The sequence below is a fragment of the Peromyscus californicus genome, unplaced genomic scaffold (genome assembly GCF_007827085.1).
Source record: "Peromyscus californicus insignis strain IS unplaced genomic scaffold, ASM782708v3 Scaffold_22__1_contigs__length_63687245, whole genome shotgun sequence".
In the NCBI taxonomy this organism is placed as follows: Eukaryota; Metazoa; Chordata; class Mammalia; order Rodentia; family Cricetidae; genus Peromyscus; species Peromyscus californicus.
Genome location: NW_026294525.1, coordinates 15,933,084 through 15,958,566, shown reverse-complemented (window position 1 = coordinate 15,958,566; position 25,483 = coordinate 15,933,084). Strand labels below are relative to the sequence as shown.

The following is a 25,483-nucleotide window of genomic DNA, read 5'->3' as shown; positions in this document are numbered from 1 at the left end:
CACAACGATGGAATTTTTATAGAGAACCTGTTCTTGTAAGAGTGAGTGTTGTAAGTTGAACTCCTCCTCTGTCTGCCATATGGACAGCAGACTGAACCCAAAAATAAATATTTTAATGCCCTGGTAATCCTGCAGTGACCATCGGGGAGAATGCTGTTGCTGAGGTAATGACGCAGGCATCTGAGCCGCCACCTCAGAGCTTGAGTGGAATATGGTGCTGGTCATATTCTCCCCGGAGTGGGATTATTCTGTTTTGCAGCAAATTGTCACTACTTCTTAATATGTGTGTGTTTTCTTGGGATCCGTTTCAGAAAGGCTGTTAAGCTAGTAGAAAGCCCCTGGCTGTGAGAAGAGTGCGGAGTGGCGACTTTATGCGGCTAAGTGTTTAATCCTGGCTTCTCTTTACAGTCCGTTGAGATCACCTTTCAGAGCGCCCCCCGCCGCAAATGGACATTTGTTTGAGGATGGTATGTACGTGAGAAAACATGTAAACACAGATGCAGAGACACAGACACAGGCGTGTGCGTGCATGCACACACACACACACACACACACACACACACACACACACACATACACACACACATACACACTCACCTCACATGCAGGCCTTTACCCAGCTCTATTATGTAATCTCCTCTAAGTCAGAATTATATATTGACTAGATAAGAGGAACTCAGGATTGAATCCGTGTGGTTCAATGGTGGTAGGTAAATTTCTGCCCCTACTATTGATGATATTATAATTTTTCAGGGAGAAGAAAGCAGCTCACAGATCATTTATCATTTATCCTGAAGGATAGGCATATGGACTGTAACAATATCCCCAGGTGATTGACAAGCGCCCTGGTGAGAGAGAAGCTATGCCCCAGGTGCGGAACAGAGACGGAGCACCATCATCTCTGCTCAGAGCTGGTGATGCCTGGAGGCCTGGAGGGCAGTCCGTGCAAGAGGAAGAGAGAAGTGAGGAGAGGAGAGGAGAGCAGAGGGGAGGAGAGCAGGGGCGAGAACAGACGCGGAAGGACGGAAGGACGTTCCTACTGAGACACCGAGTGAAGAAGCCGGAAGATGACCCTGCTCTCAGGCATTCTGGAACACTGGCCTCAGAGCTCATTTGGATGTGATGGGTAGGACTTGCCAGCACCAGTTTGGAGCTTGTCCTTCCATACACGTGAGCAGTGCTTAGTATGGCCAATCTGAAAATAAGGATCAGACAGAGCCTGCATTGCTGCTTGAAGTATATCCTTCTGAAAAGCCATTTAACGACATGTTTAAAGCCTCGAGTGTGGTGCCCTTTGACCCAGTGTTTCTATTTCGGGAAGCACACTAAACAAAGAAAACTTTGGATACACTTGACCCTACATATGGTTTTAAACCACCACAACATTAAAATAACCCAAAGTATCAACACTAGAGGATAGGACAAATGTTCGGCACACTCGTGCACAAGTTGGTTATATATAATGGAGATTTCCCAGGAGACAGCAATACTAAAAGGAAACGTTTAAAGTGTGTGAGAAAGTGCAAAATCAATACTGACTAGCCCACAATTTTTTTAAAAAAAAAGTCAATATTACATAGAAAGTCAATACAATAAAGAAAATGATGGTAGAAAATTGACCTAGAGTAATGGTTGTCTTTGGAATTTAGCACTTGTTTTTTTTTTATGTATTCTTTTCTACTTTTTTCAGGATTTGCATATTGTTCAAGATTTTTACAGTCAAGGAAAACATATTTATTTGTTCAATACAAATTAAAGTTACTCTCTGAGCAGCCTTTTCCTAGCAACAGTGGTTGGCACCTTAGGCCATCTGACAGAGTCATGGGTGGTACCTTTCCTCATGTGTAATCTATAGCTGGGTGACCAGTGGAAGAGGGGAACCCAGGGAACGGGTCCTGCTTAGCACCTCGGCATTGCTCTGGGAGTGGCAGGAAGACTCCCAGAGGATCTGGAACCCAGCAGGGATCATGATCTTGAATAGGAACAGAACGCCACTGGCTTCTGTGTGGAGACTCCATGGCAAAGACGCGCACACAGGGATCCCCCAGGGGTGATCCCAGGAAGCGGAAGGTGGGTGTCACAGTCCAGGTGGGCAGTGACGGGAGCTCAGATCAGTGATGGTAGAGTATTTACCGAGAGTGGAGCCAACAGGACTGGTCACTAGTTCAGCTGTAGAGAGAGAATTGGAGAGAGAGAGAAAACATAAGAGATGAACCACAGATGCTAGCCTGAACACCCGAGTGTCGATGGCACTGCGATTTGTGCTGTTTGCGGAGGCTGTAAATGTGGGAGACAGACTGGCAAGGACCAGGAATTAGGAGTCTGACTTAGTCACGTTGGCTCTCAAACAGGCCTTGGATGTATGAACCTGGGATTCGGAAGAGTCAGGGCAGGAGGTACCCAGGAAACTGTCAGCAGAGTGGTGTTTCCTGTAACTCTGGTGATGCTATCTCTGAGATTCAGCATGGAGATAGGCTGGTCCTACGGTACCTGAGCACTCCAGAAAGGGATGAGAGGGAAGACCTTGCTCAGCAGAGGGGGAGGGAACAGCCAGCAAGAAAGGAACTCAGGAGCGTGTGGAACTGCAGGAGCCAAGGAGAGCACCCGGTAGCAGCTGAAAGGGGAGAAAGGTGCAGAGAGCCAGCTACGTGCTTTGCAGTGATGAGGTCATTGATGACCTGGATAAACCACTTCAAAGAAGTAGGGGAGAGAAGAAAAGGCTGACCCTTCCTCTTGCTCAGAAGAGAATGTGGAAACTCAAAACCCAACTAAATACTATGGCATGGAGTAAGTGGCACAGAAAATCTCCTAAGTCCAAAGTATAAAAGAGTTAGATTCCACTTTGACTCTTCAGTGGCGACGTCATCTCCAGGGTCCTAGGCTCAGGTCATGGTCCAGCGTGCTTGAAATAGACGTTGATATAAGCTCCAAATTTGTAGCTACCTGTCTCTGTGACATGGTGGTGGCTGGTCACCATACCTGCCCTGCATCAGCCACCTGCCTGCCAGGGCTGCTTCCTGAGATGCTTCCGGGGTGACACAGAAGACTGTAAAGAGTGATGCGATGGATGCGATTGCCCCTTTGGGTGTTCCATCCCCTACACCCAAGGAATGCTGGAGCGAAAAAGGCCCCACGTAACAGCCACAACTTATACTTCATGGGGTCTGACAAAGCACCACGGGATGAACACTCATTCCATGGTGGAGACACCTAAGATACACAATGGACCTGGAGAACCATGGACTGTAAGAGTTCCAGGAAACTGCAAGTCCTAAGCCAGCATTTCAGAACCTCTTCTCCTGCTGTGATGGATTCCAGTCCGTCTGTCTGTCCGTCCACTCCTCCCCCACCTCCCCCCCCCCATCCCCTCCACTTCTAGATACTCAAAGCTTGGCTAGAGGATCCCGGAGAGGATCGCATCCTCTGGCTTTCTGTTACTCTAACAAATATCTGTGATAATTAACTGACATAGAGAAAAGCTTCACTTAGTTTCAAACCTTTATGGGTTTCAGCCCATGATTGGTTGGTCCTGTTTCTTTGGATAAAGCAGCATGATACGAGTGTTCAGAGCATGCAGTCAAGAGAAACCCCTTATCACATAGCCAGGGAGAAAGAGAAAGAGAGTTAAGAAGGGAGACAGGATCCTACAGTGTTGTGGGATTAGTTTAAGATGTGTTACATATGTTTATGCTGTGGAATATTTGTTTAATAATGCAAAGATGTATCACATTCTTTTTTTTTTTTTTTTTTTTTTTTTTTTTGGTTTTTCGAGACAGGGTTTCTCTGTGTAGCTTTGCGCCTTTCCTGGAACTCACTTGGTAGCCCAGGCTGGCCTCGAACTCACAGAGATCTACCTGGCTTTGCCGCCCAAGTGCTGGGATTAAAGGCGTGTGCCACCACCGCCCGGCGTATCACATTCTTTTACATTGCATGTGCTTAGCTCTGTGAAGCTGTGTTACTTTGCCTGTCTAAAACACCTGATTGGTCTAATAAATAGCTGAGCAGTCAATAGCTAGACAGGAGAGAGAATAAATAGAAAAAGAAGATCATGTGGTGGAATAAGAAAAGGCGGAGAGGAGGATGCCAGGGGCCAGCCACCCAGCCACCCAGCCACCCAGCCACCCAGCCAGCCCCGAAGTAAGAAAGAAATAGAGGTATATAGAATAGAGAAAGGTAAAAGCCCCAAGGTGAAAGGTAGATGGCATAATTTAAGTTAAGAAAAACTGGCTAGAAACAAGCCAAACTAAGACCGGGTATTCATAAGCAAGAACAAGTCTCCGTGCATTTATTTGGGAGCTGGGTGGCAGGCCCACAAAGAGTTTTTTTAAAAAAAAAACAAAACAAAAAAAAAAAAAAACTACACTACAGTCTCCCTCAAGAGCATCCCCAGTGAGCTAATAACTTCCCACTTTGCCCTACATCTTAATGTTTTCACCTCCCCCCAACAGTGCCAACCTGGGACCAACTCTTTAGCACATAGTACCCATTGGACAATTACAGAGCCAAACCACAGCAAAGTGGGTCCAGGGGGGACAAGGCCAGAGGAAAAAGAGCATGGAAGGTGTGGGCTGTGCCAAGGGTGCACATAGAGAGAGAGCACCAGGAAACAGGGACTGGAACTCTCAAAAATGAAGCTTTAAGGGGGAGGGGGGGTTCCTGCTCCACGTGTCCCAGGGGTGGTCTGTCTGCTTTCCTGGCCACACTGCCTCTGGAGTTGCTCTGCTCTCCCGCCTCTGAGAATCAAGACAGTTCCACAGCTTCCAGAACTTTCTGGCTCGCAAGACAAGTATACCACACAACTTCTAGGACTCTGGTTCCTAAAAGAAGCGTGTGGTATTTCTGACATTCTTGAAGAATTTTTGTTGCAAGTAGCAAAAGGTCAACAGTTGAAAGCTCGCTTGTAAAAATGCCTGCGTTATAATGTCCAGTGGGGGGGAAAGGTCAGAGAGGGCTAACATTTTAATTTCCCTTATAAACAAACAAGGAAAGTAGAAGGAAATTACCCAGGGATTAGCCACAGCCATAGCATTTCTAGGTTGTGATGGGGTTTCCTATTCTCTTGATCTTTTAGAGGATGCATTTATTGTTTTTTTTTTTATGTGAAATGGAACCATTAAAGATTTCTTGCACAATGTGATTCCCTTTATCCCCCTACCATCTATCTGCCTTGACAAACTGTATGCCAAGGGCAGCTCTTGCGAGTCTTAAGTGCTGGGTAGGCAGTCAAGCGTGAGTATGAACTGGGCTGTGAGGGTTAGAAAAATAAAAAGCTGAAGCTGCTTCACAGGCAGCTTCAGACTCAGAGATACTACTGCCCGGGACCCCCATGACTGTCTGCCTGATGCATCCATGTCTTACTCACAACAGCATGACAGGAGCATGTACTGACTGATGCAGAAGAACGTCCTGGGGCCATTTTTCATCAGGGACATGAAAGTCAGGACTTGAATGGAATTTCTCATTCTACCTTCCAGTAGCCCCATGAGGTAGATAAGAAGGATGCTCCTGCCTCTCAGTTATAAGAAAACTGACATCCAAGGGTACTAACTATTGTAAACTCAAAGCAGAGACAAATATTCTGACCCCTTTTATGTCTATGTGTAGCATGAATCTTGAATGGTCTTATTAATAAAAACAAACCTGAAGCCAGGTATTGGGGTGAATGCTGGAAGATCAGAGAAGCAGAACAAGCCACAGCTTCCTCACCTTGCCAGTTCCTCAACTGATCTGGTTTCCTCAGACTGGATGCCTCTGAGTTCTCATCCAGAATGAATCTCAGCTGAACTGTGCTGCTCAAAAGCCTAAAAGCTTAACCAGCCTAGTTCCTGGTCCTCATGCCTTATATGCCTTTCTGCTTCCTACCATTACTTCCTGGGATTAAAGGCGTGAGTCACCATGCCTGGCTGTTTCCAGTGTGGCTTTGAACTCACAGAGATCTGGATGGATCTCTGCCTCCCAAGTGATAGGATTAAAGGTATGAGTGTCACTATTTTCTGGCCTCTATGTCTATCTAGTGGCTGTTCTGTTCTCTGACCCCAGATAAATTTATTAGGGTGCACACTTCATTGGGGAACACAATATCACCACATTTATGCTTATCAATGATGGGTTTCAAGCCTTTCTCATCCATCAACTCCATGTTGAAACCAAATTCTATATGGGAAAATACACACAGATTTAAAAAATCAGGTTGAACAGTTTGAGACAGAGATAACAAGTAAAAATTCATTCCCCTTAAGGAGGAGTGAGGGGAATCCTATTGTTTGCCAATGCTACAAAGATGGAGCCTATTGATTAATCCACACTTCACTAGAAGGAATCGAAAGAGTAAATCAAGGCTAGTGAAGTGTATGGGCAAAGCAAGCGAAAACAGGGGGCGTCAGACAAGTTTGGTCTCAGTGCCCGACAACTGTCAACAGCCTTGGCAAAGTTCAGCGTTGTCAAACATTCCAGAGAGGTAAAGAGGGTAAGGACCAAATACGGTATGAACTTGGAACAAAAAGAGGCCAGGGTAAGGTGCTTGAGATCGCTCAGTGGTTAAGAACAATGGTTGCTCTTCTAGAAAACCCGGGGTTAGTTCTCAGCACCTACATGGTACCTCACAACCATCTGTAACTCTAGTCCTGGGGGACCCAACACTTTCTCCTGACCTCCGCAGGCACCAGGCACACATGGAGAGCACAGACATACATGCAGGCAAAACATCCATACACATCAAATCAACTCAAATTTAAAAACCTTAAAGAGGTCAGTGTGAGTTCTGGAATGGTCTGGGATGGAAGGGTGCTCTGCTTAAGGAAACTGATGCAGAGGAGCCTGTGGACTTAGGAACCTTTGCCCTGTATGTGTTTTCCTTTGAAAGGGAAGGGAAACAATTATCCAGAAGGGTTAATAGGCATTAGAAGAGTGTGTCCCAGCCGGGAAATGATAAAGAGGAAACTCAAGAATACTGGTTGAGCTGATTAATGGGAGTGAAAGGTGAAATGAGAGAGTGATAGTTGTAATTGTCATCTTGACACAGTCTAGAATCACCTTGGTAGGGCGTCTCAGTGAGGGATTATCTAAATCAGAGTGGCCAGTGAGCCTGTCTGTGTGGGCTTGTCCATTGAGTTCGTTGGGATGGGAAGCCCTGCCTACTGTGAGTGGCGCCATTCTGTAGGCTTCTGTGTGAGAGTACAGAAAGTGCACTTGAGCACAAGCATGCATTCCTTGATCTTTGTTTCTTGACTACAAGTATTATGTTGTCTAGGCACCAGTTGTCTTGAGTGCCTATCTCTGGGATTTCTCCACAGTGATGGACTATAACTGTGAGCCATAGTAATTCCTCCTCCCCCACTGCCCCCCCCGCCCCGCCTCCAAGCTGCTCTGGGGGTGGTGATATATTATCACAGCAACAGAAACAAAACTAAGAATATATGCAAATTTCCGTGCTTTCGGAACCACTTTATTGAAGAGAGAAAGCCCTTCCTTGGAGAGGGTGTGTGGCGATAAGAGAATAACCAGAGGCTTTGTTGAGGCAAAGTCCAGGGAGCTCAGCTGATGGCCACCACCTTATCTTAACTCAGAAGTGAGCACATTGATGGAAGGCTAGCACAGAGGAGGAAACAGGCAGGTACTGAGGACCAAGCTTCTTCCATGTGTTAGGACTGATCTTAAATGGATTTCTCTCCTTTGGTGGCCATCGAAAATACCATGGATTTGGTAGCTTCAGCAAGGGAAATTTACTTCTCATTATTCAGGATGATGGTGGCCTGAGAGCAGGGACCCAACACCATCAGCTTCCAGTGAAGGTCTCTTCCTGCCTTTCACACTCTGACCTCTAATGATGTGGGTGAGGGTGGGGGGGGGGTGTGTAAGCACATGTCTCTTCCTTTCTCATGAGGTCTGTCTTAGGGTTTCTATTGCTGTGAAGAGATACCATGGCCATGGCAACTCTTCTAAGGAAAACATTTAATTGGGGTGGCTCACTTACAGCTCAGAGGTTCCATTATTATCATGGCAGCGAGCAGGCAGGCATGGTACTGGCAAAGTGGCTGAGAGTCCTACATCATGCAGGCCACAAGAAGTCAATTGAAATACTGGGCTGTATCCTGAGCATAGGAAACCTCAAAGCCCGCCCCCACAGTGACACACTTCCTCTAACAAGGCCATACCCACTCCAACAAAGCCACACCTCCTAATAATGCCACTCCCTATGAGTTTACAGGGGCCATTTACATTCAAACTACCGCAAGGTCACTAATCCACTCATTTGGGGCTCCATCATCATGACCCAGTCACCTCCATTTCTAAATACATACGCATCAATACACAGCAGACATTTCTTTATCTGCCTGTCTAACAGTTTGCCCCATCCTGTCGACAAGAAGAATTTATGTACAATTAATTCCCACAGCTTCTCATTGGTCACAGGAACCACCACCTCTTCCATAGTGTGTCTGGAATCTGAGGTGGAAGATGGTGTGCTTGTGTGTGAACCTCAAGAGCTGATCCCCACACTATGGTTTGTGTGTGTCATGGGCTTGTGTATTTCAGTAGGCATGCATGCATATTGAGTCTCATATGTGTGCTGAAACCCTTGGCCCTCTAGATTTCAAAAGCTATCCGTTTCTTAGCTCTCATGTTAACCTGGTGACTTCCTGACCCGTTTTCTCCCTATCTGTGCCGCTGTCTTCATAGCCCTTGGCTTCTCAGCTCCTGCTAGTCCCCCGTCCTGAGTGTGAACTGCCGCTGTCGCCTAGACACCAGGGAGAGCTCGATGAGCTCTTCCGAGGCGACCTCTGGGGCTCTGAGGCCTGGAAGTGGACGAAGGGCAAGAGCCAAGTGCAGCTTCACAGAAAGGGAAAGAAAAAGTGATCGAGAACAGCAGAGCTAGGACAGCATCTCAGTGGCTGCTGTTCTCAAGTTCTCACAAAGAAAGCAGCAGTGAACTAGGCACGGCAGCTCGTGCCTGGCATCTCATCGCTCAGAGGCAGGAGGATGGCTGTGACTTCAAGACCAACCGAGGCTAAGTAGTGAGTTTGTATCAGCCTGGGCTATAGGGTAAGACCGTGTCTCTAAAGAAAGGGAAAAAAATGGTAAAGGAAGGTTGAAGAGATGGTTCAGCAGGGAAAGGCACTTGCCACCAACTCTGACAACCTGAGTTTGAGTTCTGGAACCCGTATGGTGGAAAGACAGAACTGATTCCTACAAGTTGTCCTCTGACTCCAACACGTGAGTCTGTATAGAAACACACACACACACACACACACACACACACACACACACACACACACACACACACCATACACACATACTTACCTACACATACAGACACACTCACACATATACACACCACACATACATATACTCACACACACACACAATTAATTGATTGATTATAAAGAGAGGGAAAAGAAAAAGAAATCAGTGTTTGGGGTGTATGTGGTGGGTGGAATCTATAAGGAAGCTATAAGACGCTGCTTCAGATCCAGAGGCCACAAATGCAGGCCAGCATTACCATGGTGCAAGCTGGTACAGGGCTCTGAGTCACCTTGATTCTTCACGGGTATCACCCAGAGAAGTAGGTGTTACTTCTGTCTGGCTGTGGCAGGGCTGAGCTGTATATGTCTTGAAAGCTTCCAAGGGATGCCAGTGATGCTTGTGACTGGGTGGCCCTGTGAGTAGCCAAGCTCTGTAGGACAGACATGACCTGGACTGGGAGAGAAGATGACTGCCGAGAACAGGGTGTGTCTAGGAGTTGTCTAAATAAGATTAGAGGTACTATTGCTGTAATGAAGCACCATGACCAAAGGAACTTGGGGAGGGAAAGGGCTTATTTGGCTTCCATTTCCACAGCACAGTTCATCATCAAAGGAAATCAGGACAGGAACTCAAGCAGGGCAGGAACCTGGAGTCAAGAGCTGATGCAAAAGCCGTGAAGGAGCGCTACTTAGTGGCTTGCTCCTCTTGGCTTGCTCAGCCTGCTTTCTTATAGAACCTAGACCCACCTGCCCAGGGATGGCATCACCATTAAAAGGCTGGGCCCTCTGCCATCCATCACTGATCAAGAAAATGTTCCATAGGCTTCCCTAGAGCCTGATCATCAGGGGGCATTTTCTTCATTGAGGTTCCCTCCTTTCTGATGACTCCAGCTTGTGTCAAGTTGACATAAAACTAGACAGCACAGGGCAGGGGTCTTCATGGCAAAAGCTAAGTCATTCAGGAAGGATGGCTAGAGGCCAGGCCTTGTGAGGCTGAAGCAGGACAAGTACCGTGAGTTTAGAGCCAGCCTGGGCTGCAGCGAGAGCCTCGGTCTCACCTGTCCCCTCTCTGACGGGGAAGAAGGGCTGGAGTTGGGATGAAGAAATCTCCAGGTACAGGATGCCAGCAAGAGCCCTCCCCTGGGAGCCGAGCCTGGCAACAACACACTTGGCTCTGACGTGGAAGTTGGGAGAATATCTTAGTGTTCACATTCTTCACCCCAGCTCTGGCTTATTTCTTTTTCTAGATGTCTCACAGTGCAGCTCGTTGACTTTAGCTGGCTTCTGCATTGAACCTCTATTATTTTGCTGAATAGTAACACTTCTGTTGGGGGAGAGTCAATCTGGGAGTCTAAAGAGTGCATTATTTGCTGAGGAGCAGCTTACGCACACTGGAAAAATACTAGCTACCCTGAACTCTAGACCACTTGGCTTTATGTGTCCAGATGGGAAGCTCTACTTTTCAAAGCAGTGGCTTTACATGTGTAGGCGTGTGTGTGTGTGTGTGTGTGTGTGTGTGTGTGTGTGTGTATGTGTGTGTGTGTGTGTGTGTGTGTGTGTGTGTGTGTGTGTGTGCAGATGCTCAGTTTTGGATTTTGTCATTTGGGTTTAGAAATAGTCAATTTGGTAATAGTCACAGTAAGAGTAACAATGGTAAAATTTGTGGCCCAGGGTGGCGGAGAACTTGGTGGACTTAGTGACATTTTAAACAGTAGTTGGAGAAGGGAAGGGTGTAAAGTTCAAAGGGCACATAGTGTGACCTCCATCAGCTAGCTAGTACACCCAAGCACATAGTGTGACCTCCATCAGCTAGCTGGTACACCCAAGCACATAGTGTGACCTCCATCAGCTATCTGGCACCATATCCAAGGCTAGCTTGAAAAATACATCAAGGCAAAAACGGCACTGGGAGAAAGCTTCAAAAACTAAAGTGAATAAAAATAAACATTTAACCTACAACAACAACAAAAAAAATCATTTCCCTGTCACTAGAGCAAATGGTTTAAATTCAGACATATGGAAAGGTTTAACTTTCAATCCCTGACGCTAAGCCTACTTCTGGGAGAAACCCATTCATTACAGTAATGAAATAATGAAACAATTGAAAAATAAATCTTGGTTTTGTTTTTGTTTTTTTTTTTTGGAGAGAACACAGAAAATGCCTAGAGGTCCACCATCCTTTCGGAGCTCTCAGGTGAATCCAAACACGCGTGTCTTTGCCCACGAGTTATAGGCAGGCTGTGGTCTATAACTGGTTTCAGAGAGTGGATGGGATTTGTTGACTATCATCCTTCCAAGAGCAGTTAGTATAGCACTGGGTGAGTGGAAGGGGAAGGCAGAAACTTAAAACAATCTAGGTTTTAGAGTAGTTGAAGGACACTTCCCTGGAAAAATAATTAGTTCAAAATCCTTTCTGATTTGAATATTCAATAGAGCTAGCTGTCACTGAGAACCAAAGGAAACAAAAATGGGTGTGTGCGGCGCCTACCCTTCCAGCCCTTCTACCAGAGGGCTCAGATTCACACAGACGTTTTACAAGGTCTCATCAAGCTTGCTCCACTACCTTCCAATTGGTTTCCTGGAAAGCTAGTAAATTGTAGCTTTCACTGGCTTTTTTTCCTTCTTAATTTTTCTTTCAGGGCTGTGGAAGCTGTAAATTTTGCTTAAAACACATACCAGTACAAGGTCTTAACTCCCTGAAATAACTGCATGGGATTTTTAGTAGTCTCGTTCATTAAAATTACAAACGTGGTTATCTGTGGATGGATGTTCTAGCAGAATCATCCTTCTGTTGGTTCTTAGAAGTCTGGAAACGGTGGCTCGATTAGATGTGGTTTGTAGCTCAACACACTCAGAAACAAGTGCTCACTTTGTCTTGTTTCTCATTCTGTTTTTAATGATATTTACTTCTTTGTTTCTTTGTTTGTTTATGATGGGGCAGGGGCATGTGCCACAGCTTACTCCTGGAGACCAGAGGACAACCTGTGGGGGCCACTTCTCTCCTTTCGCCCTGTGGGATGAAATTCAGGACTTGGTTTCCAGGCAAGCCCCCTCACTGGCTGAGCCATCTCACCAGTTCCCACCACATGTTTTTCAGAGATTTATTTTGGTTTTATTATGTTTATATATAATATTTATATATAATATATTGATTATAGAACTATAATGATACATTTATATGTTAAACATATATTAGTATAGTACATATACACATTTGTGTATCTGAGCGTGTGTATGTGTATGTGAGTAGGGACTTTCAGAGGCCAGAAGAGGGCGCTGGATTTCCTGGAGCTGGAGTTACAGGCAGTTGTGAGCCGCCATGTGGGTGCTGTGAACCAAACTACAGTCCTCTGCAAAGCAACAAGCACCCCTAACCACTGAGCCACCCCTCCAGCCCCTTGCTGATCCCCTCTTCTCCTTTTTTAATGTCTATAGTCTGAGCTCTCTTCACTCACAGGGCTGACGTCTCACACTTACCCGATCTACTGCTTCAGGAGCTCAAATATCTGAGTCATCACCACTCATTTCCAAGGAACTACATTGTGGGTTTTTTTTTCCTTTTGTTGGTGATTAAACATGGGACATTTAAGATACACAGTTGATTTAACAGCTTTACAGGAAGCAGAAGGCATTCAGTCATGTTAAATTTAATTATAAGCTACATACTGATTTCAGGTATGCTTTTAAGATGTAGATGTGCCTTGAAATAAGGAAGTGTGACAGATGTGCAGTGATTTGGCAGAGACCCATTAGGTTGTTAACTGTATGAAAGGCCCCTCCTTTCGTGCAATGAAGGACGCCAGAATGGATTTGGATTATATGCTCCGTAGTCTGCGATTTACAAAAGGCAGACCTGTAACATTGTCTCGATGAGACTAAAAATGAACATATCTTTAGATATTAACAGAGGGCAAGCTTAGGGCGAAGGCATGAAACAGTTATTATCTTTAGGTCAGAGTTATCATTTATAGATAAGCTGATGACTTCCTGTGCAAATGACTGTGGAGTCAGCACACCTAGATTTAAGCTCTCTGTTAAAGACACCCAAAAATTTATCTGCAGATATGAGTCCTTCTTCAGGGTCATTAGACTTCAAAGAGTTAAAGCTCATGAAAAGAATCATTATTTTGGATAAAAAAAAAAAAAAAAGTAACAATTTTGGCCCAAAACAGCATGTTTAATGGCTGTCTTTTTAAAAATCAGGTTAATGTGCAACAGTCTGAAAGTCACGTAGAGAGGGAAAGGAGTCACATACACATCTGAGCAGCTTCTACTCAAACTCAGGTTTTCCTAGCAGTAGCTGATGGTAGCACGATCTAGGAACGGTAAGGCCAGTGGCCTGTTGTCGGGATTAACATGCCTCTAGAGGTTAGCAGCGGCTTGACCCTACCCTTTCCTGTAAGCACCCACTGTTGACACTTACAAATGCTGCCCCCACACCACACAAGGGAACGATCTTCCTCAGTTTTGTTTCTAATCTTGTTTTCGAATGGGGTTTAGGTATTTTTTTTTAATTCCCCATTTAATACTTTTAATTAACTCCACATGTTTGGAGCAGAGCATTGCTCCAATTTTGGAGCATTCTCTTCGTTAGAAGTTAGATGCCTCGTGAATAGAAGTTGTCTACTCTAAACAGATGCATTGCTTTAAAGCTCAAAATGCTTTGGGAAGAGATGAAACCAAATATAAAAGCCTCATTCTCCAGGCACACTCTCCCGCGTTAATATTGGTGCCATCAATTATTTCTTCTCTGGAGCATCTTTTGATCGCCGGGTGGGACAAAGGAGAACATTAACATTGTTCACTTATCTCTTCTTCCCTGGTTTGCACAGGACTTTCCCAATTCCTCCGCTGAAAGTCCCATATCTGGGAACCCCCTGTCCCCAGGACAGTCAGGCGTTCTACTTGTGACTCGTCAGTTTGCTAGACTATCATGTTTTACAGTTTCACGGTGGGATGCGTATATGATTTTTCCAATCTCAAAAGCACTTTGTTTAACCTGTTACCTTACACATGCCCTTCCGTTGCCCCCAAGCCCCCAGCTCCCATTAAGTCGGTCATCACATGGTTCCTCATAAGAGCACAGGCTTTTCTGCCCTACTGTGCTCTTGGTTGCTGTGTTACTATATTCTTTCCGCCACACCTCCCCTACAAGCTGCTCTGAGTCACACCTCCTTCCCCCAGAAGATTCTGGAATAGGCTTTTCAGCAGGAAGCACTCTTCTATCTCCCTCAATATCCATTGACTGACCTTTGCTTGAAGCTGTCTTGTCTTTGCTCCTCCCTCTTGCTGAGGGCCCCCCCGCCCCCCCAGCTAGTTTGGATTCCTGAAATTAGGGAAAATGAAAGCAGCAAGGGGAACATCCCCCTCTTACCAGGTAGTTACGTGTAAGAACGGACTTGATGTTTGGGAGCTTAAGTGTCTGCCTCTTACCTGGAAGTTTGATTTAATTGGATTGCAACTCAATTTCTGGAATTATTTTATGTTCCCAAAATTCTCCCACCTAAGAATTAGTTAATAAGTGACCAAAATAGAAGCTAGGAAAAAAAAAATATAGCAGGAAATAGAATTATACCACCTGGATACATTCCTGAAATTTCACTGTGGTTTGGCTTCAGCAAATTGCTACTTGAGCTGCAGCTTAAACAATATATTTAGACTTTAGTTTTAAGCGTGGGAGCCTCGTGTGTAAACATCACTGAATACCATTCTCTTTGTGAATGGGGGACACTATTTTCTTTCTTCGTTTCCTCTGGTAAGCCCATGTCTTCTAGGAAGGCTTAAACTTGCATTTTACTCACCCTGAAAAGTCAAAGGCATTCACTCAAGTCTATTTTAACTGAGCCACAAAATTCTCGCTATTGACTCTCAGACCACATTGCTAGAGGGTACCCCGTGTAGAACCTAATTGCCCACAATGGGAAGGCCTAGAAGACAGGCCCTTCACTAATGCTATAAAACCCAAAATGGTGAGAGGGGCACCAGCACATCTGAAGAGCTTTGCTGTGGCCCTTTTCCTTGTGCCAGACCTTACAGTTGGCGTTGCCGCTGCCCAGTTGTATGAATTGAATGTGATGGGTTTAAGTTGGCCCTGAAGTAGCGGGGGCCAGGCAGCTGCACTGAATCCCATAGGCAAGGTGAGCATAGGTATTGTAATAGGCAGCGTAGGCAAAGCAATGTCCATAATGGCCTGACAGAGTGGTCAGCACAGGCAAGCTCTGATTTTTTTCCCCCTTGGAGACAGGGTTTCTCTGTGTAGCTTTGCACCTTTCCTGGAACTCACTCTGTAGTCCAGGCTGACCTCAAACTCACAGAGATCCGCCTGACTCTGCCTCCTGAGTGCTGGGATTAAAGGTGTGCGCCACCACCGCCCGGCTTGCGAGCTCTGATTTTTATGGTGGCATGACTTGTAGAGATTTTTGGAACTGGCTAATCAGTCATGGTGTTTCCAGACACGGAGTAGGTCAGAAGCCTACTCCTTTGGTTTGATCTGTATAAGCAGAAAAATTCTCAAACAAAAAAAAAGTCTGCATTGGATCGCGGCAGAAGGGAATCTCGGCCTGTGAACCCATTTCCAGGCTGGAGCCAGCTTGCAGACCCAGAACCTTGTGAATGAAGGAGCGGCCAGGTCCTCCTGAGGAAGGACCTTTATAAAGTATCTGGGAGTCTTACTGTTAGACTTTCTTTCTCCATTCCTTCTGCAGAAGGACCTACGGTGTTTTACAAGGGTAACTGTATACTGGGGGAAAGGAAACAAATCTAGGCCTTGGAGCATGAGTGTAACTTCAATACTGAGGAGGCAGAGACAGGTGGATCCCTGTGGTTCGCTGGCCAGGCAGCCTGGCCTACTTGGCAAACTCTACACCAAGTCCCCAAGAGACTCTGTTTCAAAAAACAAGGTGAATGGTACCTGAGGAAAGACACCCCTAATGTTGTCCTCTGACCCCCACACACATGCACACATACATCATGTACATGTGTATACACACTCTCTGCAATAAATCAGCCACATTTTAATAGCCTACCTAAACTGGCTAGACAGACAGACAATTCAAACCAGTTTCCTGTGAAAGAAATTAACAGTATTTTGCAGAAAGAATGACCTGTGAAGTTGGGGCTCCCTGAAGTATTTTTGAAATGATAATCATATTAAATGTGGAGCCTTGCTAAGAAACCACTGTGTGCTCACATGCCGAATGCAGAGCTCAGTAGAGGTAAAGATCCTGAGCTCCAGGGCAGCTTAAAAATGGCAGGGTTTCCTTGCGTTGAGGCCCTTCTGACCCTCTCTCCCCTCCCTGGGAGTGAAATTATTCAAATTGAACATTTCCTCTGTTTTTGGAAGTGAAAAACCTACATTCACAGAACCAGAGATTTGCAGGATGTCTGGGTGACTGTGCAGCCGAGGGCCATGGGAATGAATAGTGACCGAGGAGTTGCTGTGAAATGTGTTACCGGAAGTCAGCCCTCAACATCCATGTTTTTTTTTTTTTTTTCCTCCCAAAAGCTCACCGAAATCTCCTCAAGACAGATGTTAAGTAAATACTCCATGATGTATTTGGTAGTTCACTTTCTCACCGCTGATATGTCAAAGCCTGTTTTCCTTCACTGAGGTGGAGAGCTGGAGGAGGCCTCCAGTCGAAGGAAATGACTTTCCTTTCTGTAACGTTTGTGGGTAATGGAGTAGAGTTTTCCATATGATGCCTGAATAAGAGCAGTGTTTATACAGAAGCCTGCTTAAAAATCAAACCAAGTCCTCACCATCCAAGACACAGCCGGATACAGACGCAGATGCGTAATGCTAGCTCCCTAAATATGATTTTATTGAAGAGACATCACAGGCAACCTAATACCCTCCGTGTCTCTTTGCCAAGTATATTTTGCTTATGGTGCATGTATGTGTATGTATATGTATGTTCATGTGGAGTGTGTGCACGTGCATGTGCACATGCGTGTGGGGGTCAGAGGTCAACACTGGTTGTCTCTCTCAATTGTTCTCTACCTTACTTTTTGAGGCAGGGTCTCTCTGTGAACCTGGAACTCATCAATTTGGCTAGGATGTCCAGGAAATGAGTTCCTGGGGTCCTCCTGTCTCCTTTCTTGTCCCCCAGCACTGTGGTTACAGGTACATGCCACCATGCTTAGCTTTTTATGTGGGTTCTAGCGATCTGAACTCAGGTCTTCTGCTTGGATAGCAGGCTAAAACCAATTGGGCCACCTCCCCCAGTCCGGGGAAACTCAACTTTTAACACCACACCCAGCTGAATCTTATTTAAGGGGAAATCTCTATGTTCGTTAGCATGGTCCCTTCTCATCACTTGGCCACAGAGGCTAACTTGCCTCACATCACTGATCTAGCTAGAGATGCTCTCGCACACTACCTCATAAAAGATGGTTCTTCTGAAGTGTGTCTGCTGAGAAAATGGCTATCAAGTACCGTGACTTCCTCCATGTTATCCTGTCTAGACTCGGCAAAAAACCTTCCTATCTGTCACAGCCATGTCCCCTTTCCTTATTTAAATGAGTCTTTGATCTCTTGGAAGTCTTTTCTTACCCGTGGCTCTCCTCCACTGCTGTCCTACAAGACCCTGATTTTAATACTGTAGTTGTAGTATTTCTCTGCATTCAGAAGCATGCATGCACGGCTTTAGTTGCCTTGGACTTGGGGCTTTTCTTCTGGCTAAATCGCTCTGATTGTCCCACTGACCAGAGGTTCCCTTAGAAGCCGGGCGGTGGTGGTGCATGCCTTTAATCCCAGCACTCAGGAGGCAGAGCAAGGCGGATCTCTGTGAGTTCGAGGCCAGCCTGGTCTACAGAGTGAGATCCAGGAAAGGCCCAAAGCTACACAGAGAAACCCTGTCTCGAAAAAAACAAAAAAGAAGAAGAAGAAGAAGAAGAAGAAGAAGAAGAAGAAGAAGAAGAAGAAGAAGAAGAAGAAGAAGAAGAAGAAGAAGGAGTAAAGACTACACCTGTCTTTACTAGTTCTGCCATTATCCTTAGTCTCTACCTTGACAAACCATCAGTGCTCCAATTTTGGGGATTTATTTTTGAGGCATTTTAGGAGTCTGCCATGGGACGCAAAGACTGGAGAATTATTGAAAGTTCCCAAGCCAGCTACCCTGCCATACATACATAGTGGGAATAAGAAACCCTGTCTCAAACATCTGAGCTTGTTCTCAGATCTTGACATGTGTGCCATGGAATTTGATCACAGACATTCACACACATAAGCAGATGTGCACATGCATTCTTGCATGCATTCACGCACACCACACATGATCACATACCACACACACACACACACACACACACACACACACACAGAGAGAGAGAGAGAGAGAGAGAGAGAGAGAGAGAGAGAGAGAGATTTTTCCTTTAAGAGCCTTCTTTCCTGTGAAGTGTGAAAATGAGAGGAACCTGCAGAGAATCTGAGGGAGGATTCCTTACTGGAAACCTCAATCTTCGGCTCTACATCTGAAGGAATAAACCCCATGTTAAGTCAGTTTGCTAACAATTAGTCTATCTGGAAAATAAATACAAGATGACAACATCGTAATTCATGAGTACTGTAGCTGTCTGCTTTTGCTTTTGTTCTATACAAATCTGCAGCCAGCGTACCATGAAATCTAGCCCAGATTTGAGGAGCACCCTCTATAGCTCCTTTTAATGGCATTTAAAGAACTTCCATCAGGTCTACCAAGTGCTCCTGAATGAGCCCATGGAAGCCAGGAATTGGTATAAAGTAGAGGCTGAACTTGTCTTAAAAGCTCCACTCATTTCGTAAACATTATTTATGTATTGCAGGCAAGGCCTGGGGAGACATGCCAACCTGACACATAATATCTGAATTGAGTGGCTAGAACCTTCACTTTGACAAATTGTTCCTAATCTATCTGTCAAAATGCCACTGAAAACAATCCAGTTTATTAAAAACTGCTTGATATATGTAGTTTTTCTAAGAACACATCCACTGTCCTGGGAAGATGGACTCCTCAGTCAGACACCCGGCCCCACTCACTTGGGAATCCCCTGGGCCTGGCACACACATAAGGCATTCACTGAATAATTGGATTAAATGGTGGGTGAAGTCAATGGTTATCCCAGTGAGGAGACGAGGAAATACAAGCTCTTAAAGGGTTTCTTCATGCTCCGTAGCCCCACTCCCAGGTTCTAGAAGGTTGATTGGTTGGTTAGTTGGTTAGCTAGTTAGTTTGTTAGTTAGTTTTAAAGTGATTGAAACTCACAAGGTTTCCATCACAAGAAGAATCAGCCAGAGACATCAAATTAAACTGAATTTTTAAGGGGAACTATAGAGCATGTTTCTGGAAGGCTCTGTGTGAGCACAAACATGTGTGTCTGCATGACAGAGCCTAAGCACACAACAAAGGGGATTAATAACCAATTCTGACATAGTTCATCATCTCCGTGAATGAAAACTTCAAGCAGTTGCCAGATGTTATTATCCCAAAGAGTATGGTCATCTGAATTCCCTTCCCAACTCCATTCCCACCTCAGCCAGTGAGGGTCTACTGTGAGTTCTGTAGCTGCTGGGTTTCCTTGTTTACATACAAGTGATGTAGGCATAGACTGTCCAGAAGTAGAAATTCCTCCTATGGAAAAAATACTAATATCAGTGAATATCTACAACAATGACAAAAAAAAAGATGGGAAAAGGGAATATTCCTTGAATTCTACTTATTTGTAGTTTTGTTTTATTTATTTTAGTCATAACCTTTGTAGGAAAAGCAGGATGACTTTTTAGGTGGTGTGTGTGTGTGTGTGTGTGTGTGTGTGTGTGTGTGTGTGACTAAGGTTTGAACCTGGAGCCTTGTGTATGCTATGTCCAACTTCATTAACAATTGGGAAAATTCAAATTTAAATAACACCATTTTATACCCCTCTAAGTAGATATAAATGAAGCATTACGGTATCACGTGTTAGCTATAATATACGATGCATAAGAGCTTGCACATACTCTGCATGGATTGTAAACCAGTACAGTCTGTCTTGAAAAGGGTGGTGTTCAGCATGTGCATGTCGAGCAATCCAGCCGTTCCATCCAGGCAAATGCATTGTGGGATCTCCTGCCTGTGACTCCAGAGGGCACAGGTGATGTGGGTTATATTGCAGAAACCCTGAAAACAATCTGAAGATCCCAGAGATAAGAGTATACACAGTCATGTCATTGGGATAGAGTCTGCCAACTATAATTAGATACATTCATCATTGTGAAAACAGAGAGTATGTGTCCATCCTAAGACAGCCATGATGTTGCTAGCAGACATGATTGTGTGGGACCACTGTCCTGTATGTGGTTCATCACAGACAGAAATGTCATTATTCATTGTGCCTGTGAAGATATCACAATTTCTCTAATGAGTTATAATTCACCCACACAAGCAGTCACACCACATAATTAACAAAATGGCATGAAGACTACTCACAAACAGATCACTGAGCAAGGAAAAGCAAGTCTGGGGTGTGTGTGCATGAAATTATCCTGTCAGCTCACAAATTAGATCAGTGTGAACTTCTACCACATTGGCTCCTTTGTAGTTCCCTCATGTTAGCAAGAGTTCTAGACTAAATTCTCTCTTGTTCACATCTGTGAGGAGCAGGGGAATGTCTGTTTTCCAGGTGAGGCCTCATTGGCCTTAACTGATCTGGCTTGGACAGTATGGTTGTCCATGAACCAATCACTACAATTAGGGGGATCAATCATAACAAGTGGCATAGTGTATTTAATAAAGTTCATCTCACATGAGCTGAGATCAGAGCAAGGAAAAGGAAAAGGCTAGTTTATTCAAGGGCCACAAAGAGGATGGCTGGAGGTTGGGCATCTGTAACAGCAAAGAATTGTCGTCCCACCCACTTGGGAGAACATCGTTACTTGTTTATGGCCTACAAATGAAATGAAGCTGTTCAAAGGACAGACACAAGGAAGTGTTGCTGCTATGTGCAGAGAGTGGAACACTCAGTCCCAAATGAGATGTCTTCACCAAAACACTCCCCTTGGAGATCAAGAACCTGAGAAGAGGAGGCAGAAAGTTTCTAAGAGCCAGAGGAGATGGATGGCACCAAGGACACAGTGTCCTCCAGACACAACAGGACTGACGTACATACATACGAACTCACAGGGACTGTGTTAGCTTGTGTAGGGCTTGCACGTGTCCTGGCAATATGGAGTCCTACCAATGAGAGGGGAGTAGACACAAGCCCCCATGCCTAACCAAGAAGCTATCTCCAGTTGACATGAACCTGTAAAGGAAAAAAAAAATTAGTTTTCTCCATTGGAGCCTCACTGGGTATACAAACCACACTTAAGGTCAGGCTCCATACTCAGCATTAGGTGGCCAACACAAAATAAATTCAGTGATATTTTTTGGAGAGTTTTGTCTCATGTTGCTTTGTTTGGGTATTTTTTTTAAAACTTTACTGACCTTTTGCTTCTGTATTATGGTTTCTGATTTTATGTTTCATGGGATGTATGTGTGTGAGTGTGTGTCTGTGTGTCTGTGTCTGTGTATGTGTGTACATGTGTGCGTCTGTGTCTATTTCTGTATGAATGTGTTGTTTGTGCTTTTTTAAATTTCTTATCCTGCTTGGCTATTTGTTTGTTTATTTACCTGTTTGTTTTCTAAGGAAAGAAAAAGAAAGTGTAGTGTTGCATGGGTCGGGGGGTGGGGAAGATCTGGGATGGGATGAAGGAAGGAAAACTGTGATCAGATATATTATATGAAAAAATATTTTCAGTAAAAAATAATGACCAAACAAACAGACAAAAAAGAAACTGTTTCTGTGATGCTGGAGACCCAGAGTCCCAACATGCCTTAGCAGCATTCTTAGATCTGTAGGGCCAGGGGAGACATTTGTGGAATGGTACCCCAAGATAGCAGGCCTAGGGAGAAGCAAGACTCTAATTCAAACAGAAAGTCTTTGGAGTTTTCTGTCCTCCAATCTTGTATCCCCTCAAAAGCACTCTCTTTGTCTACGTGATCATCCAGGGTATTGGTTTAAAAAGTATTTTCTAGAAACTTTGTGGGATATTGAGAGACTTTTGTTGTTGGTTGTTCGGTTGGTTGGTTGGTTAATTGACGTTATCACCGTCACACACTCTTCCTGAAGCCCTGTCATTTCCCATAGGTCATTGTGTGAGCACCCACCTTGCTGCGCTTCTTTATGAAGCCCGTGTGTTTTACTCATGGAGGTAACAAATCCGTGGGTGGGGCTGCTATATGTCAAATGAGTGACATCTTACGGGGAAATGTGCATGCTTTAGGACCTTGCGCTTTCCTGTGAATTATCTAAGTAGAATTGGTCCCTTTTAAGAGCATGCATTGGAAGATGTTTCTAGCTAGTCATATAACAATCCTTTTCATTTTGTCCTACATATAAAAAGCAACATGGGTTCCTTCCCTGGGCAATTTTGTTAGCGTTCATTCTGGAATATCTAGATTTGATCCTGCAGCTGCTACCACACAGCCTTTCAACTCATGTCTGAATGTCACCTAAAATCAAAGGTGAGCAAGCTTATTTTAGACACTGGAGTTAAAAAGACATGGTGCTATGTTGGACTTCACATTTCCTCTTTATAAAACTAACCCTGACATTTTATTTATTTTTATACATGAACTCACATCACCTGGTGTTGCCTTTGTTACTTACTTTAAACACAGCCCTGCTTGCCTCCCAGACTATAAGCTTAGCCTTGTGCTTTGGCCAAAAGCAATAAAATGAGACCCGTTTTGCCATGATTCAACTAGGGGTGATCAGCATTTTCTTGGCATATATATAACATGGATGGTTATTGTATAGCATTTCCCTAACCTTCCTTCCGAAGTGTAATGAAGGATCGTTTTTGTTTTTACATCAAATTCTATTTGCATTTAATGCCCTGAGCACACTCCATTAGTGGATTTTGCACTTAAGGCCAGATAATCAAATATTTTTAATGTTTTTCTTTTTAAATCCCATATTGAATTTACAGAGCAACCAATGAGGTTCCCAGGTGTTCAGCTATAAATAAGCCCTGCTGCTTGTAAATGTCCCCTCCCCCACTCGCCTTGTATTCCTATCAGACCAAAAATACCAGTGTGCTGGTTTACCCCGTATTGAATTTCCTGACTGTATAGTGTTGCTGTTCTTTTGAAAAAAGCAAATGCGTGTGTACTTTCCTCCGTTTCTCATGAAGAAATTATTATTGACCCTAAAGAGCTCTGTTCCTGTCTTCTGTGTGTCTTTCATGAGGGTAACTTTTCGGAAGATGTCTCCTCGGGGATGATCTCCATTCTCGATGGCTTGTGACCAGACGTTGCTGTCATTGGACAAAATCCCTTGGGTTTTTTTCTTTTTGCATATTGTACTTCAGATCATTTTGTGAAACTTCTGCACTTGCCTATTGTTTGTAAAGATATTTCTCATAGAAGTCAGGCTTGGTGAATGAACCCCATAAATCCAGCACTTGGGAAATGGAGGCAAGAGGGTCAGTTCAAGGTCATTCTCAGTTACATGGTGAATTGAGCCAGCCTGGGCTACCAGACCCTTTCTCATAACATCCTCCCTCTTAAAAAAATATGTATCTTAGGACTGAGGCTAGATTGGTGGTAGTCCATTAGCCACGCTCCATACACGAGGCCCTGAGCTCCTTAAGGTAAACAAATTCTATTGTACTGTGTAAGTGTTCAGTCTTATCCCCTCTCGTGGTGGTAACTGGCCTGTGCATTCCCTTCCACTGTTATATAGTGGTCATCCATTTTTTTTATTTATCTGTATTTAAAGTGTTTTGTAAGGCTATAAAACACAGTGGTAGATATTGGTGGAGCACAGTGTGAGATATTGAATCTCTTCTTGCCTTCTGATAACACATATTATCTCTATTATAAATATCTGTAGAATAATTGCTATAATGATTCATTGGAAACTGGGCTCCAGCATGCTCTGTGTAGGATTTTGCATCTTATTTAAATCAAACAAGAGTCTTACTTTTCTTTCTTCCTACTAGCTTTGGTGAAGAGGCTTCTGATATCTTCATCAAGCCAATTAGATGGCTTTTTTTTAAAACTGCAATTTGGAAATCTTTAAAATAAACCATATTTCAGCACTTATATTTGGGGTTCAGTTCTGATCATTAAATATTAGCTTAGAAAACTGTTCTTGCTGAGATCTTCCCCTTGGTCCCCAAAGATACTTTTCAATACTCTTCATTTTTATATCTTTTCCATGTCTGGGGTGCATTCCTTGAATAATTCTCTTTTCATGTTTGGTTTTAAAGCTCCATTTTCCAAAAGCAAGTCTATGTGGGTTTACAATTTGCAAAGAAGCAGCTTTTAATTTTAACTATCTAGATTATGCATTCTTACTGATATATGTATACATGTACACATGATTCTTTTCTAGTCTAACTAAAACTAAACATTTAGTTCATTTCTTTTCTTTCTCCAATTTAAAAATAAAACATCACCAATTACTTGAGTCACAAACAAAATGGCTTTGTTTTGGCTCCCCACATATGAAATAAAATTAATCTACCCATTCTTCATTTTTAATGATGTGAGCTAGGATTTCGTCTTTGAGTAGGACTAAATATTATAATTAAGATTTTAACTGGATGGTTTTATTTTCAAAGGTTTTACAAGTTTGCACTTTTTTGAACTGTTCTAATAATTGTCATCCTTTGCCCCACCCCCTGCTTTTCGTGACATTACTCAGCAAGTACTTTTTCACTCTTCTGTTTTTACTTTGACCCTTCTGTCAGTCACCTAGGATAATTTGTAGCATGTTCATAAAGACATGGAGATGGAGGGCTAGAGAAATGCCTCAGTGGTTAAGTGGCTGCTCTTCTGGAAGATCCAGATTCAATTAGCCACACCTGCATTGTTTGTTCAGAACCTCTGTTGACTCCAGTTTAAAGAGATATGATGTCCTCTTCTGGCGTCTTCAGGCACTGCACACACATAGTGCACATACATATACTCAGGCAAAACACTCATATGCATTAGATAAAAATATTAGAGAGAGAGACACACACACAACTGGTAAGTTTCTAAACACATTTGTTTTTCTTTTAAAAACTGACAACACTGGCTTCACTTGAAAAATACATATATTGAAACTTAAAACACTGAGGTGTCTAAGCTTCCTCCTTTTCAAACACAGTGAAGAGAAAAAAAGTTCAAATCTTCCAGAGGTAAGCTGGAAGAGTCCACCTTCCAACTGCCTCACAGAGATGGGAGTTGAGAAGAGTT

At 44.0% G+C, this 25,483-nt stretch overlaps 1 protein-coding gene across 4 annotated transcripts in view; it reads left to right on the top strand.

Annotated features, from left to right (window-relative positions):
- Positions 1 to 25,483, top strand: part of Plekhg1 (pleckstrin homology and RhoGEF domain containing G1) — a 209,754-nt gene that overhangs the window by 30,168 nt on the left and 154,103 nt on the right. The window lies entirely within an intron of this gene.